This window comes from Geotrypetes seraphini, chromosome 6 (genome assembly GCF_902459505.1).
Source record: "Geotrypetes seraphini chromosome 6, aGeoSer1.1, whole genome shotgun sequence".
NCBI lineage: Eukaryota > Metazoa > Chordata > Amphibia > Gymnophiona > Dermophiidae > Geotrypetes > Geotrypetes seraphini.
Window position 1 is genome coordinate 186845860 of NC_047089.1, and position 16611 is coordinate 186862470.

A 16611-nucleotide genomic window follows, 5' to 3' on the forward strand; every position below is an offset into this window, starting at 1 on the left:
TATTAATATCTGTTTATTTTTCACTAGTCTTTAAGCTCGTTACATTAACAGGTGCTAGAATAGATGTGTGTGTCTGTTTTTCTTTCTTTCTTTCTTTCTCTCTCTCTCTCTCTCCTTGGCTGCTTTTTGTCTTTTTTTCTTTCTTTCTCTCTCTTTCCTCGGCTGTCCACCACCACCCCTTGCCTGCTCCCCCTGTCCAGCAGTAGGCCTTCTCCCTTCCTTTACCCCCTCCCCCTGTCCAGCAGCACCTCTTACATGATCCCCCTGTCCAGCAGTAGGCCTTCTCGTTTCCCTGCTTCCCCTGTCCAGCAGTAGGCCTTCTCCCTTCCTTTTACTCCCTCCCTGTCCAGCAGGACCTCTTACCTGATCCCCCTGTCCAGCAGTAGGCCATCTCCTTTCCCTGCTCCCCCTGTCCAGCATCCGTTAGCCCAGGCAGCCTCGGGGCTTTTGCTAAGCCGGCCCACCTCACATTATCAAAGTGGGCCGGCCTAGCAAATGCCCCGTGGCTGCTGCGTTTGCTAGTCGTGGATGAGAAGAGGTGTCCCGGCAGCACAGGAGTCAAACCGCTGCTGAAACCGGCATCGCAAGCCGCCCCACACGCCGGAATTGGAATTTGGCACGGAGGGACACAGCACGGTGGCAGGGATCACAAAATCCTAAGTGCGCATGCGCGCCTAGGGTTTTATTATAGAGGATGAAAATTGATAGCTGTAACATCAAAATATTAACACTCAATAATAAATATAACTTCCTCCTTATGTGCCAAACCGGTTTCGCCGCTCCCAGGATGAAATGTGCCTCAAAACATCCCCTGGTCATGCCCTTCAACTGCAAACTGTCAAACGACGTTCCTACTCCCAGTTCATACCGAGCCACTGAAAATCGACTGCTCCTGCAGATTAGATCCCATGAAGGACTCCTCAACTTTAGAAAATCAATAAACACATACCTCTTCACCTAACCCCCAGCCCTTGACCAGTGGATTACAAAGAAATGTATATTGGTATCAGAATCAGTATGTGTTACGTACAGAAAACTTGTATTGTAAAATCTTACACTGTAACTACGGCAAATCTAACATGTAAACTGTCTGTGTGTCAAATTAGGATAAACTTCTACTGAAAACTGTAAGGATAACTAAAGCAAATTGTAACCAGTAAACCCTTAGGGCTCCTTTTACTAAGGTGCGCTAGCGTTTTTAGCGCCTGCCAGCAGATTAGTGCACACTAACCCCACGCTACATGGCTAGAACTAACGCCAGCTCAATTCTGGCGCACGGCATTGTAGCGTGCGCTATTCCGCGCGTTAAAGTCCTAACGCAGCTTAGTAAAAGGAGCCCCAAGGTCCATCTATTTAAAACAGAGAGGGTCCCTGACCACTCAGGCCAGAATATCTGAAGAAGGGGGAAAAGGGAAAAATCAAACACCTGAGCCTGCAAAGCTGCTGCACTTCTTGAAGGAGAAATTCAAACAGGTAACCCCCAGTTCTACAAGGACAAAGAGAAGGAAGAGAAAACAAGATAAAGCCTGAAATCAAATTAGCTGCAATGCCACAAGACCCAGTAACTGTGCTGTGAAAAATATTTGCTCCATTTAGTTCGCCAGAGGTAAAAACGTTTGAGACACTGGTTTAAGCAGCTGCAGATTGCAGTGATGAGGAGATACACCTGACACAGCCTGGGTCCTACATATTGAACTGGCAGCTCAGCCTGGGCCCTACGTGTTGAACTGGGAGCTCAGCTTGGGTCCTACATGTTGAACTGGCAGCTCAGCCTGGGCCCTACGTGTTGAACTGGGAGCTCAGCTTGGGTCCTACATGTTGAACTGGCAGCTCAGCCTGGGCCCTACGTGTTGAACTGGGAGCTCAGCTTGGGTCCTACGTGTTGAACTGGCAGCTCAGCCTGGGCCCTACGTGTTGAACTGGGAGCTCAGCTTGGGTCCTACATGTTGAACTGGCAGCTCAGCCTGGGCCCTACGTGTTGAACTGGGAGCTCAGCTTGAGTCCTACATGTTGAACTGGCAGCTCAGCCAGGGCCTTACGTGTTGAACTGGGAGCTCAGCTTGGGTCCTACATGTTGAACTGGGAGCTCAGCTTGGGTCCTACATGTTGAACTGGCAGCTCAGCCTGGGCCCTACGTGTTGAACTGGGAGCTCAGCTTGGGTCCTTTGTGTTGAACTGGGAGCTCAGCCTGGGCCCTACGTGTTGAACTGGGAGCATTTCTGAAAAATGCTACCCTGGAAGTTCTGGATTTCAGCTTTCTACCTAAGAGCCAAAATTTGGCTTCTAGAACCTCCCTCCCACATTTTCCTATGTTCTAAGAAACATACTTGCATGCTTATATTCATTTGTATTCGCCCTTAATTTATGATTTACCAAAGAAAAAAGTAAAATTTAAAAAATTATTTTTATTATTGATAAAAGATTATTAGTTTTAAGGTTTTAGGGGGGACAAGCACTTTATGACCATAAGCAGCATTGGTCACTTTCTAAATTTGTTGTTTTCAATGCAGTCGATCTGAATGTGAAAATGCCATCCCCCCTCAACAAAAAAGCGCACTACTTTGGTGAATTTAGCCTAATCTATTCACTAGGGCGTAAGAGGGTGGTGGGTGGGAGGTCTTACCCACCACTCCCTCTACCCAATTTCAGCTGCAGTATAAAGTGAGAATGTGAGGCAACATTATATATTCTTTGAACTAATGACACGTAACCGACTGCAGGTTCTTTGCTCTGCTTCTTCTGAATATAACTCTCCTTGAGCTACAACTGAAAAAAAAGGCTTAAGCTAAATCCAGTATCTTTACTGTGCTCCATCTCCTGGCCTTCTCCTTATCTCTAGCTGGCTCTTAACTCCACAATACAGTACACAGATACCGTCACTTGACTACCCACATGGGATGCTGCAAAGGTCACGATGAGCTGTTGCATTCGTCTCCTACGAGGAAATGCTGAGTCACCAGAAAAGGTCATAGCATTTCTTCACGCCCCTCTCACCGATTGTGGTAGCAAGGGTGCTCGCTGCTGCTCCTCCTTGTCTATTCCCTCCTTCACCTGGAATGCCACCTGGAAGCATGCCAGTCACCATGGAGACGACAAATTGGGCTGCATCATGAGAGAAGATAAATTGGTGCCAAACAGCAGACAGACGTCAGATGATGCGATATAGCAAATCTTAAACCAAGAGGGAAAGGTAATCATTGAAACCAGTAGTGGTTAGAACTACAGCCTCAGCACCCTGAGGTTGTGGGTTCAAACCCTGTGCTGCTCCTTGTGACCCTGGGCAAATCACTTAATCCTCCACTGCCCCAGGGTACATTAGATAGATTGTGAGCCTACCAGGACAGTTATGGGAAAGTGCTTGAAGTACCTGTATGTAAACTGCTATGAGTGCAGTTGTAAAGCTACAAAAAGGCGGTATACAAGTCCCAGTCCCTTTTCTTGTTTATCAGATATTTTCTAACCGTTCATTTTGGCTCTTCTGATTGTGCTGAAAATGCAGGAATACATAAAAATAGCTAAATGCCATCAGCCCTAGTAAATCCACGTCTTCTAGGATAAATTCTCTCAAAACAGCCACCTTGCCTAGTTCCAAATTTTGACCCGCTCCATTTATTAACTTTATTCAAAAGCAATATGGTAATTGTAGTTCCTGATTGAAATCAGTTCTGCATCCCTACCAGGAGTTCAGAAATCCCAGGCCCCGAGCTGACTTAAGGGGCAAGCCATTGACACATTGTCTCAGGTTACCCAAGATTAATGATACTGAAAGCCTATGCTAGCTGCAGTCTACAAAGCGGGAACTTTTATAAAACCTTTGTTTCTGCTGCTGTCCTTGTCTTTGTCTGATTCTGCCAGCATTGCAGGAGAATTCAAAATGCAAGAACAGGCACTTCTATACAAATTTTGGCATCATCTCAAAAATAGTGACAAAACTCCCTCCACTGCCATACTGTGAAATAACACAAAACTCTGGAAAAATACATTTAAACGATTTATAACAAATCTGCTCTATCAAACCAACATTAACACTGAGAACCCAAACTATGACAACCCTGCCTGTGAAAAACAGGCAGTCCAAACACTGCAACATTCCCTAAATCACCACTACACCTCCTATTGGGAAGCACGGATCCAAAAAACAGAACAAGATAAATTACTACAGACTCCTGCAAAGAAGCTTTAGCTAGCAATATACCTCACCTTAATCATACCTATAAAACACAAATAGACTCTAACTATTTAACTATTTAACATATCTATAGCAGTGATAGGCATATACAGCGCTGTGCAACAACATATTTAAGAGATGGTCCCTGCTCTGTAGAGCTTACAATCTAAATTAACAGACAACAGGACAGGTAGGGGCTTAGGGAGTTTCTCAGGGTGCTTAGGGTGACGGGGTTGTGAATTAAATTTATTCTCGAAGAAGTGGCCTTTTATTCTGGATCTGAATAGTTCCAGGGATGGAGCTTGACGTACTGACTCGGGCAGTTTGTTCCCTCAGGCAGTTTGTTCCAGGTGTAAGGTGCGGCAAGAGAGAAAATATGCAGTCTGAAGTTGGCAGTAGACGAGATGGGTGCAGATAAATTTGCCTGATGAATGGAGTTTCCAGGAAGGAGTGTAGGGAAAGACAAGAGAGGAGAGATATTGAAAAGCTATAGTGAATACACTTGTAAGTCAATAAGAGGATTTTGAACTGTATGCGGAAGTGGATGGGGAGCCAGTGAAGTGAGGAGAGAGGAGATGTGAGCATAGTGACACTGATGGTCATAAGTTGTGCAGCAGCATTCTGAACAGGTTGAAGGGGAGAGAAATGGTTACACGAGAGGCCAGTGAGAAGCAGGTTGCAAGAGGTGATGGGGGAGTGGATCAGGGTTTTGGTAGTGTGCTCAGAGAAAAAAAGTCAAATTTTGATGATGTTATAGAGAAAGAAGTGGCAGGCTTTGGCGGTCTGTTGGATTTGTGCAGAGCAGGAGAGAGAAGAGTCAAAGATGACACTAAGGTTTCAAGCTAACGAGACAGGGATGATGAGAGTGTTATTCACTGAGATAGTGAGTGGGGGGGAGAAGAGATATAGGTTTGGGCGGAAGGATAAGTAGTTCATTCATGGCCATGTTTAGTTTGAAGTAACGGCAGGACATCCAGGTAGCAATGTCAGACTAGCGAGCTCAGACTGAAGCCTGAAGATTCCTAAACGTATTGGTGAAGATCAGCTGGTCGGGGGGGGGGGAGGGGAGGTGGTGGGTTAGAGAGTGGAAGAACTGTGCTACAAAAATTTGTGTAAGAGCAGTTAGAGGAGAGGACAAGATCAAGGCAGCAGCCGCAGTGGCACAGCGAGGGTGAATGGCACCCCAATCCCGCCCTCTTCTCTGCTCCTTCCCAACCCCCTTGCTGCACGTGCGCCCCCTTCCCTTCCCCTGTATCCCCCGTACCTCTTTAATGTTCCTGACACGAGCAGTATCACGAACGTGTTGCCTTCGTCATGTCTGCTCGTCCTCTGACATCATTTCCTAGGTGCGGGACTCAGAAGCGATGCCGGAGAGATCCGAGATTGAGATGGGCAGCAAGTTCATGATGCTGCTCGCACTGGGAAAATTAAAGAGGGAAGGGAAGGGGGGCATGTGCGCGGCAGGGAGAGTCAGGAAGGAGCGGGGGTGGAGAGGAAGACGGGTGCTGGCATTTTTGAATTAATTCTGCTGTTGTTTCTGTTACTTTGTAAATTATCTGTCCTTTTTTCCCGTCTTTCAATAAAATGTAGTATTTTGGTAACATATATTAAAAAATTGTCTTGCCAATAAATGGGCATTCACCTCCAAAGGTCTGCATTGTGAACAGGGAACGTTTTGATTCAGGCAAAAAGCAGAGAACTAGAATGTAATCATTTCTTTCCAATGAATTGAAGGATAAAGCCAGAGGAGTGTGACTAGATGGAATCATCTCAAAAGGTGTCATATGTTATCTATCACTGTAGACTTGAATGCTAATTTAGCTGTGAATATTTTATGATATTATGCCAGGTTTTATATGTAATTTAAATACTTAGATTTGACTTAAAATCAACAAACCATATATTAAAAAATCTGTGGTATATGAGGGGCCGCTGAAAGGTTCTCAGCCCAATCAACAAAGTTAGGACAGTCTCCATCGAGGGCTATTCACATAGTCCAGTGATTTTCCACTTTTTTCATTACATATTTTTCCGATGGAATGAATAAAAGAGAAAAATCACTGGATTAAGTGTATAGCCCTCGATGGAGGTTGCCCCAACTTGGTTGGGCTGAGAACTTTTCAGCGGCCACCTTATACACCTACAGATGGATGATGCCAGAAAGGGACAAATAAACCCTCCCTCCCATACACACATCAATTACTATCCCAGCCTTCACCTACCTTACTTTCTCTGAATCCTCTTTTGTGAGGAGAATTCAATAGCCAATACTTAGAAGCCATTTTAAGGGATATATTGGAACTCAAGGCTGAATGTGAAGGACACGTTTTAAAGTCATGTTAAAATATAGTAGACCATTGGTCTCAAACTCGCGGCCCAGGGGCCACCTGCGGCCCTCCAGGTATTATTTTGAGGCCCTCGGTATGTTTATCATAATCAAAAAAGTAAAATAAAACAGTTTCATGATCATATGTCTCTTTAGCTATATATTACAATATTATTATTAAGACTTAGCCAAAAGGAAAGATTTATATACTATAAAGAGTTTTACCTCATGCAAAATTGTCATTTCTTTAATAAGACATTAACTATTTTTTCTGAGGCCCTCCAAGTACCTACAAATCCAAAATGTGGCCCTGCAAAGGGTTTGAGTTTGAGACCACTGTAGTAGACTAAGGGCCTCTTTTACAAAACAGTTTAGTGCGGGCCGCTGCGGTAATGGCCCCAAAGCCCATAGAGATTTAAAGGGCTTCGGGGCTGTTGCCACGCGGCTTTGTAAAAGAAGGGGGTAAGTGAATTATGTTACAAGAAAAAGAGTAGCTATTATTTTCTTTCACAAAATGTAAGAGCACTCTTCCTACACTCTTTATGTACAAGTCCCTGAACACAAATGCACTTCCTATAGTACTGAGAAATTCATTTTTAATAACAAGTGTACGTGGGCATTTTAAACGCCGGATGTAGTGGTAAGATCTCCAACGCTCATGGGAATTCTATGAGTGTCAGAGTTCTTACCGCCGCGGCCGGCGCTATAAACGCTAGCGCAGCTTTGTAAAAGAGGGGGGATAATGTCTTATATCTGATTCTTTCTCCCTATGTTCAGAAATTACTATTACATTGTTGCTGTCTTATTTCTTTTAGGCCTCAATTTCAGCCTTGATGTGGAAGCCATTTTCTAACTCTCTTTCCAGTGATCTTCTGCCATCTAGTGGTAAAAGGCTAGAATGTGACTTTAAGCATAGAAATATTTTGATCTTTGTGTGGAAAACAATAAATCAGTTTGTTGTCTGCAGAGCATCACTTAGCATTTATGATAATTTTGGTGCAAACCTATCCTCTATAATAAAACCCTAAGTGCGCATGTGCACATAGGGTTTTGTGATCGCTATGTCCCTCCTTGCCGAATTCCATTTTGGAGCGCGGAGGCAGGGAACACGCCGGCGACTCCCCTCTCCCACCTCACTCACCAACCACTGTTGCCGCCGCTGCTCCTCTTCAAAGCAGCCTGTTGAGGTTCGCCGGCTGGCTGTAGCGAACTTCACAGGCCGCTCTCCACCTCGGTAGCACATTCCCTCTGATGCGATCGCTGCAAGATTAATCACAGGGGTTCCTAGAAGAACCCATATAACTCCTGTGTTGAAGAAACTACACTGGTTACCTATACAACAAAAAGTGCAGTTTAAAATTGTCACGATTAAACATCATTATACATCAGACATTGTATCATGCTTCCCCAAAGATCTAACAATAATTTTTTTCAGATCTATAAACCAAGAAGAGAGCTTAGAGATGTAAATGGGATGAAATTAAGTTTGGAGGGTAGAATGTCGACTATGCATGCTAGGATCGGAGCATCAATGATATCTGTGGCTGGCGTACAACTATGGAATGCCTGGTATCCTGCAGTTTTGTATGGGGAGGATGAATTTTAAGAAAATGCTGAAAACTCAGTTGTTTGCTAACGCCTTCTTATGCTAAGATGTATTTCAGTTGATAATCGCCTTCTCAAAGTTTTCTGACATCGAGCTATGATTTAAAGCTTGTTTGTATTTCTGAACTGATCGAATTTGTGCACTATCTCTATTGTAACAGGGATGATTAACAATGTTGTCTCAATATGTCCATGTTATAATTGATAATCGGAGGGAAACAAGATTCTATGTATGTCATATGGAAACCGCATAGTTGTATGCGGTATATAAATTTTTTAATAAATAAATAGATGGTTTGCGCATGCTTACAGAGCACCGACCTTTTTCTCTCTTTTTTTTTTTTTTTCTTTTTCTTTGTGAGCCCGCAGGAGAGTCGGGGCGGCAGGAGAGATTCAGGGTGAGAGCAGGGTGGTGAGTCGGGGTAGCAGGATAGATTCGGGGCAAGAGCAGCGTAGTGAGTCGGGGCGGCAAGAGGAGGAGATTCAGGGCAAGAGCAGGGCGGCGAGTTGGGGCAGAGAGCAGGGTGGTGAGAGGAGAGTCGGGGCAGGAAAGCAGGAGAATCCAGGCAGAGAGCAGGAGATGCAGTCGGAAAGCAGCCAGGGATTGGTCCCCAGCAGTCGCTTCTTTTGTTGATCGGCCAGCCCGGTCGGTGTTCCAGATTTGTTTAGTGAATCGCTGCCTGCGCAGATCAGATCAGAGGATGATCGGGACAGCGATTAGTGAATCGGGTCAGAGGAAAATCAGGTCGCAAAGGGGTCACTAAGTGGTCGGGACTTGATGGGTGGGCTTAGTGAATCTAGTCCAAAGTTCTAAGTACCTGGCCAGGGTGGATACCAGAGCTAAACACTTTCTGAAGGCAGATGGCTCAGTCCTTTCTTTTGTACTCTGTCGAATGAGGCATTTAACACAGATGGCTGTGCTGGCTTAAAGACCACATCAGAAATTCACTTTTAAATCCATCAAATTAATATACTTTAACTCCAAGCAGAATTATAAAACCATATCATTTTTACTTTAAGTCCCTCAGAATAAATGATCTATTGGTTCAGGCAATAATTCAAATTCAGAATTCATAACTTCACTAACATTAACTGTATCATGCTACATATTTGAACTCTAAGCAGAATTATAAAACCATTTCATGCTACAAAGTGTTATGCAAACTTTCAGCATGGAGATTTTGAGACTGAAGATGCATCAAGGTCTGGGAGGCCTCAAATGGTGTGAGCTCCTGAAATTGTTGACCATGTCATGACCTGATTTTGGAAGACTTGGCAAATATCAGCTAAGAACATAGGAAACTGGGGAGACAATGGTCTTGATGTAAACATTTTAATAAAGGCGATGCAGACAAATTGGTAAATCTGTGTAATACACAGTAAAGAGTTGTCTGCTCTGCATCACCTTTATTTGTAAACACTTGTATTAAAATGTTTGCTTCAAGATCATCATCTCCACAGTTTCTTTTGTTCTTGCTTTCCCTTTTTCCTGTGGACCAAATTGGTGACTCAAATATCAGCTAAACAATTGTTGAGACACTACAGATATCCAGGGAGTGTGTTGGGTGTATAATCCACGAGCAGCTGGGTATGCAGAAGCTGTCAGCTAAGTGTGTGTCCAAATGTTTGAATGTTGATGAAAACCAACATTGAGTGGACACTTCCTAGTTGATTTTGCAGCCTTCTCAATGAGCTGGTGCCAACCTTTTGGAACAACAAGGCTGGCAAAACGATAGATGTTTTGACGCAGTTGGGGTTTCAGTGCATAGACCCTCTACCATACTCACCAGATCTTGCTCTGACTATTTTCTGTTTCTAAGCCTTCCAAAGATTTTGAAAGGGTGGCAATTTTCGAGTGTTTCGGAGGTGATTGCAGCAGAGGAGCAGTACTTCAGTGACCAGATATCAGAATATTTTTGGGAAGGGTTACAGAAACTTCAGACATGATGTGCCAAGTATGTTGAATTTCGGGGTGAATATGTGGAATAACTTGTAAGTTTCATGGCTCTACGTCATTTGGGCTGAGAACTTTTCAGCACCCCTTTGTAAATGATGTAACTATATAACTCCCTGCTCAGTCACAAGTGCACTACTTAAGTGGCATGTCCAGGCCAGTGTTCCCTCCAAGCTGCGTGCATGTGCACATGCCTAGCAACTGCTTGCACAACATTTTTACTGGCTTTCTTTATTATAGTTTTAGAGACGTTTGGAGCATCGAGATAAAACAGTACCTCGTTGGCCACGAATTTGGACTTGGAGGTTGAAATATACAGCGTCAGCATCTATGAGACAGACATGGTTATTTTTATTACATAGGACTTTTTGGACCCCAGTTCGTTTACAAATTAGATAGTTCTAAGTCTAATAGATGCTGGCATTGTCATATTAATATAGGGACTCTGGATCACTTATTATATTTTTGTCCATTGATTCTTAATTTCTGAGGTCAATTTGGGGACAAATAAATCTTATTCTTGAGTCATCTATTCCCTTAACTTATGAAGCCATAATTTGTGGTACTTTACTACTCTGATTGGAGGGTATGTGAGTGGTGTCTGGGTTCTCCTGTGTCTGGTTGTGGTAGTTTGGATTAGGCGGTTGTTCAAGTAGGCTGGGCTGTCACCATTTATGGATTTAAATAATAGGCAGTAGATAGTGAGGTTCCCCAGCAGTTTGTGTTGGGACTGCTGCTTTTTAACATATTTATAAATGATCTAGGAAAGGGTTTTACTCGGACTTGTGTTTTTTTGGAATTCATTTCTTGCTAAGGTAAGAAGCAGACTCTTGAATATGTGCCATTTCATCATTTTGAATATCTATGTTTTGAGGGTGGGAAGGGGGTGTTACTTTTCATGATGTTGTATAGCAGCACAGCTTGTCAGGACTTTGCTGTTCTTCATGTAGTTTATATTTCGTGTGATGCCATTTGTTTTCCTTTGCATCTTACTGATCTAGCGATGTTATTAACTAGTGAAGTAATTAAATTTGCTGATGACATAAAGAGCCGGTTTCGGCAACTGGGGCAGATATCAGCTGGCATCTCAAAGCCAACACCAGGCGCATTTCAGTCATGTACTGGCACTGGTTGCAGAATCGTGGACATGTGTAAAGTAGATGCCTAAAATCTAGGCCTGGGTTTTACTGGCCTACTTTACATGGCAATTGTGCCCACAGGGGCTCCTACCAGTGCCTACAATTACTTCAGGCCCAAGCTACACTCACTTTGACAGTGGGCACTGGTAGATATCTCTGTTGGACTCATGACAGAGAATATTGATTTACAAGTAGTATCGTAAAAGATTTGATGGATGGAGGGGATTGTAAGAAGATTTTAAGAACTGGATCGTAAATTTCAAGAAGAGGAGTAAGGGATTATTAGTATGTCGATGAAGGCTGGATAATTTGTGAGTTTAGTTTTGCAGGTGAGTAAAAGCAGTTTGTAAGTGATCCTATGAGAGATGGGTAGCCAGTGTGTTTTTTGGAGTGTGTGTGGGTGGAGGGGGGGGGTCACGTGGTCATATTTTTTAGCTTTATGGATATGCTTAATGACCGTGTTTTGGAGAATTTGAAATCTGCGTATTTCTTTTTGTGTCGATCCTTGATATAGGAAGTTGCAGTAGTCGATCTGCGAAATTACAAGGGAATGAATAAGAATGTTTAGAGAAGGAGCACCTAGAAGCATAGATATAGAACGGATCATTTTTTAGTTTATAGAATGATTTCTTGACAACAGAACTAATATGTTCATGAAAGTTTATTGTCGAGGATGACTCCAAGTAATTTTATCGTATAATTCTTTTGGATAGGTTTATTTTCAAAGCAGATTGGAGAGGTAAGATCTTTCTTGTCAGTACAAGGGAACAGAACACTTTTCATTTTTTCGATATTTAGGGTGACCATATTTTGACTTAGCTATTGATTGATTTGGTCAAATTTACTATTAAAATTTTTGATCTTTTCTGGATTGTCTAGGTTCAGAGGGTGCAGCAGATGAATATCGTCTGCATAAGCAAAAGTAGTGAATCTGATTGTGTGAGAGTTAGCAGAGTATTAAATTTTCCTAAATTAGCTCTGACTACACCTATTGATGCATTTAAAAGCTATCTAATGGAAATTTTGAAATTCTCCTCTGAACTGATACCACCAATAAATAGAATTAACTACTTGCCACGAAAATCAGAAATCTCTTGATAAATCGCAGGAAATGGATCTAAATAATATAACTGGAATACTTGAGAGCTCCGAGGAAGAGATTCAATATAGTGGTACAGTGTTCCCCTAGTCATTCGCGGTCGGAGGTTCACGGTCCCGGTCATTCGTGGTATTTTCCGACCGCGAACTGCCGACAAGGAGAGGGCAGCGGGAGAGGCAGGATAGAGTAGACAGAGCACCGGCGAGTGCAGGAAATCACTCGCTCTATGCTCTGACTGCCTCTTCCTGCACTAAGTCGGGCCTTATCCAATTAGGAGCTGCTTTGACACGCAGCTCCTGATTGGTAAGGCCCGACTTAGTGCAGGAAGAGGTGGTCGGAGCATACAGTGAGTGATTTCCTGCATTTGCCGGCGCTCCGGCTGCTCTCTCCTGCCTCTCCCGCTGCCCTATCCAGTCTCCCCCATTGAAAAACCGTATTCGCAGTTTTTCACAATTCGCGGGGTTTCCTGCAACGTAACCCCCGTTACCTTGAGAAATTCTCCATTCTCCTACCTTACCAATATGGCTTTCGCCCCAATTTCAGTACCGAATCCCTATTGACCTCCCTAATCTCCAAGATTCAACAACTTCACTCCCACAACAAGTTCGCCGTCCTCTTGCAATTCGATCTTTCTGCTGCTTTCGACGTCGTTCACCACGATATTCTAATTTACCAACTCTCTGAGATTGGCATCACCTCTACAGTCCTCGAATGGTTCTCAAAATTCCTCCGTTCCCGATCCTACATTGTCAACATGAATGGCACCTCATCCTCTCCCTGGATACCAACCTGCGGAGTCCCGCAAGGTTCTCCTCTATCTCCTATCCTCTTCAACATTTATATGTCTTCTCTAAAACTCCTCCGTCTATCCCCCCTTGAAACAATTTATACCTATGCCGATGACATCCTTGTCCTTCTTGAGACTGACTCAAACCTCACTAATCTCTCAGAGAACATTTCCTCTTGTATCTCGAACCTCCAATCTTGGGCCCACACCGTCCAAATGAAACTGAATGAATCCAAGACAAAACTTCTCTGGCTCAGCCCAAACTTAGCTCAGCTACCCACCTCAATCCCACTGTCCTCTGGCTCCACTCTGCAGCTCGAATTCTCCAGCAAGGTCCTGGGTGTCATTATCAATTCTACACTGTCCTTCAATGACCACCTCAACTCCCTGGTAAAAAAATGTTATTTCAGCCTTCACATGCTGAGGAAAGTAAGATCTTGTTTCCACCAAAATCATTTTGCTGTTCTTGTCCAATCCATCATCCTATCCAGACTGGACTATTGCAATTCTATCTTCATAAGCCTAACAAAGAAAAATCTTCACAGACTCCAATGGATTCAAAATGCCGCAGCCAAGCTTATCTTTGTAAAAAGTAAATACGATCATGTCTCACCGCTCCTTCTCAAGCTTCACTGGCTTCTGATAATTCCCAGAGTCCATTTCAAATGAATTTGCCTAACTTTCAAGATCATCCATGGCATCCTCCCTCCATTAATTCCGCTTTCTTGGAACTCCTCAAATCCTAATACCACCAGACCCACCCAAAAATTGAAGCTATCCTTCCCCTCTCTAAAAGGCATTTCCCTCCCAGGAATACTAGGAACTTCCCTCCACTTCAGACTCACCGAGCTCTGGAACAACCTTACCTCCCCCCTTTGGAACCTGAGTGCTCTCCAACCCTTCTGTAAACATCTGAAAACCTGGTTATTCTCAAAAATCTAACACTTCCCTCCTCATTTGACATCCTAGCCCTCTAACTTCCTTCTTTCCTCTGATCCTCATCTAGCCCTTTCCTTGTAGTTCCTTTCTCATTACAATTCCTGTAAACCATGCCGAGCTCCACAACCTTGGAGATGGTGCGGTATATAAACCTAAGGTTTGGTTTAGTTTAGTTTAGAGTACTGTACACTGATTGTTTCATTGTCTTTGAACAAGACTTAAATGTGATAATGAAAACCTTTTTCCATTTCTCCCAGTTTATTTTTGGGAGAAAAAATTTGGATCTTCCCCGATGTTACAAAATCCACTCAAGAACAGAGAAAATTACTCTTGAGTATGAGTGAAGAAATAATAAAAATCTGGGAGCTAATTTTTTACTAAGTTACCCTTGCAAATGTCTAGTCAGATATGCTGGAATTAAGTATGTTTTTTTTGTACCGGAACAGCTTCACAGTTTTCTGGACACAAAAAAGTTAACTAAAGTATGAAACAGGCTGCATGAGAATTTAGACCAGAATAAGTCACGTTAAGCCTTTTACTGTCGGTAACCAATAGGTATTGTTTGAGACCTCCTTGTCTCTTTAATTTTCTTGTTTCTCAAAGGTGGTCTAAAGAAGAGTTTAAAGATATTGTTTAAATATTACATATTACTTATTTCTTTATGAGCAGGTTTTGCTGCTCTCTTAATTGTTTCTTCGCTTGTTTGCGTAATATATGTATATTTTCTTCTTTTGTTTATACTCATTCCTCTGAATTTTTGTAACAAGAGGATTCTTGTGTTCTTATTTGGAAATGCATATATAAAATAATAAAAATAGCCATTGGGGCAAGCTTGAAGATGGAAATTATGGGCTCCTTTTACTAAGCTGCAATAGCGGTTTTAGCGCGCGCTTGAGCTGGTGTTAGTTCTAGCCGCATAGCATGGGTTTAGAGCGCACTAAAATTCTGCGTGTGCTAAAAACGCTACCGCAGGTTAGTAAAAGGAGCCCCATGTTGTTGGTTGAGGTCAGATAGTGTGTGATGCAGGGGTTAGTGCTACAGCCTCAGCACCCTGAGGCTGTGGGTTCAAATCCTTCACTGCTCCTTGTGACCCTGGGCAAGTCACTTAATCCCTTCATTGCCCCAGGTAGACTAGATAGAGTTTGAGCCCACCAGGACAAATAGGGAAATATGATAAAGTACCTGAATGTAAACCACTTAGGATATAAGTGGTATATAAATAATAAAATAAATAAATAAGATGGTGTTTGGTTTTAATGGAATGGACATTAAGTAATCCTGTCTTGAGGTTATTGATAGGAAGGTAGGCAGTGGAGAGAGGGAGATGATATGGCAGAAGAGGAATAGTGTGTAGATATCTAACTCTGGTGTTGAAGGAATTAGAAAGTTTTGGTAAAGTGTGCACGAGCCCCAAATAACAGGTATTTTAGAATCCATTTCAGATAGAGGAGAGAGGCAATGTGAGAAGGTAATGAAAAGAAGAATAGGGGCGGTAGGAGGAGAGAGGATGCAGCTCATTGTAGTCAAGGGTTTCAGGGAAAGAAATGTGCTCAGAGGTTGCGCCCAAAGTTCGTGCTTTAAGGAGCAAGAAATGCTCCTTAAATGCACTCCTTTGGTGTGTGCCGCAGGAACCGGGAAATTTAAAGTACTAGCGATGACTTCCAGGGTGGGGTCAGATTCACCGCCAGAGGTGGGGGTCAGATTCACCGCCACAATCTTCAGAAGAGAGAACTATCAGCTTAGGGGGAGGAAGGAGAGAGTAAGTAGTAAACAAGAAACCCCCCCCCCTGTATTAAGGCAATCTATCAAGACACAAACCACAGATACAAAAAGTCAGCACAGGTGAATAGTGCTACAAATAATGAAAGTGAGACAAGCTGCAGGAACTGGGAAATTTAAAGTACCTTAAAGTAACGGCGATGACTTCCGGGGGGGCGAAGTCAGATCTTCGGCAGAGAGAACTATCAGCCACAGTCACAAAAAGACAGGACGGGTAAGTAGTGCTACAAATAACTCTTCTATTTTGGGGCTCTTAACCCGATGGCCGATACAAGTCTGAGTAAAAATCAAGGAACACAGCACTAATAGCCGAATCGGTATAATGCACAGTGCCCGCAGTATCCCTAATCTTTGTAATATTCGCTCTCGCCTGCTTCAGCTTAATAAGTCGAGCTAAGCGAGATCCAGGTGTGTTATTATACTCATAAACAGTGTGGCGTAGGCGCAACCGCAAGAACTCGTACTCCTCCATCTGTAGTAAGGAGAGTTCCGCACGAACCTTAACAAGATGGTCATATACCAAGGGGTCCTGATGTCTCTGATGCAACTTCGTCAATCGCTCCAGTTGTTCATGAAGCGCTAAAGAACGCTGCGCCCGCAAACGCTTTCGGCGAGCACCCCATTTAATAAAAACGCCCCGTACCACCACCTTCAGTGCATCCCACAGAGTCGCATCAGTGACCGTATTATTATCATTATGTTGAAGGTACTGAACCACGGTCGCACCCACCTCTCGAATTACAGCTGGATCTTTTAATAAAGACTCATTAAGTCGCCAAAAACGACGTCCCACCCCCTCCCAATAACCCGCGCAG

General features: G+C 43.3%; 1 protein-coding gene across 1 annotated transcript in view; it reads left to right on the plus strand.

Annotated features, from left to right (window-relative positions):
• Positions 1-3170: 3170 nt before the first annotated feature.
• Positions 3171-16611, plus strand: part of LOC117362350 (poly(ADP-ribose) glycohydrolase-like) — a 96254-nt gene continuing 82813 nt past the window's right edge. The window contains exon 1 of the mRNA XM_033948589.1: positions 3171-3190. The gene's annotated coding sequence lies outside the window, so the exon portion shown is untranslated. The remainder of the gene's footprint in view (positions 3191-16611) is intronic.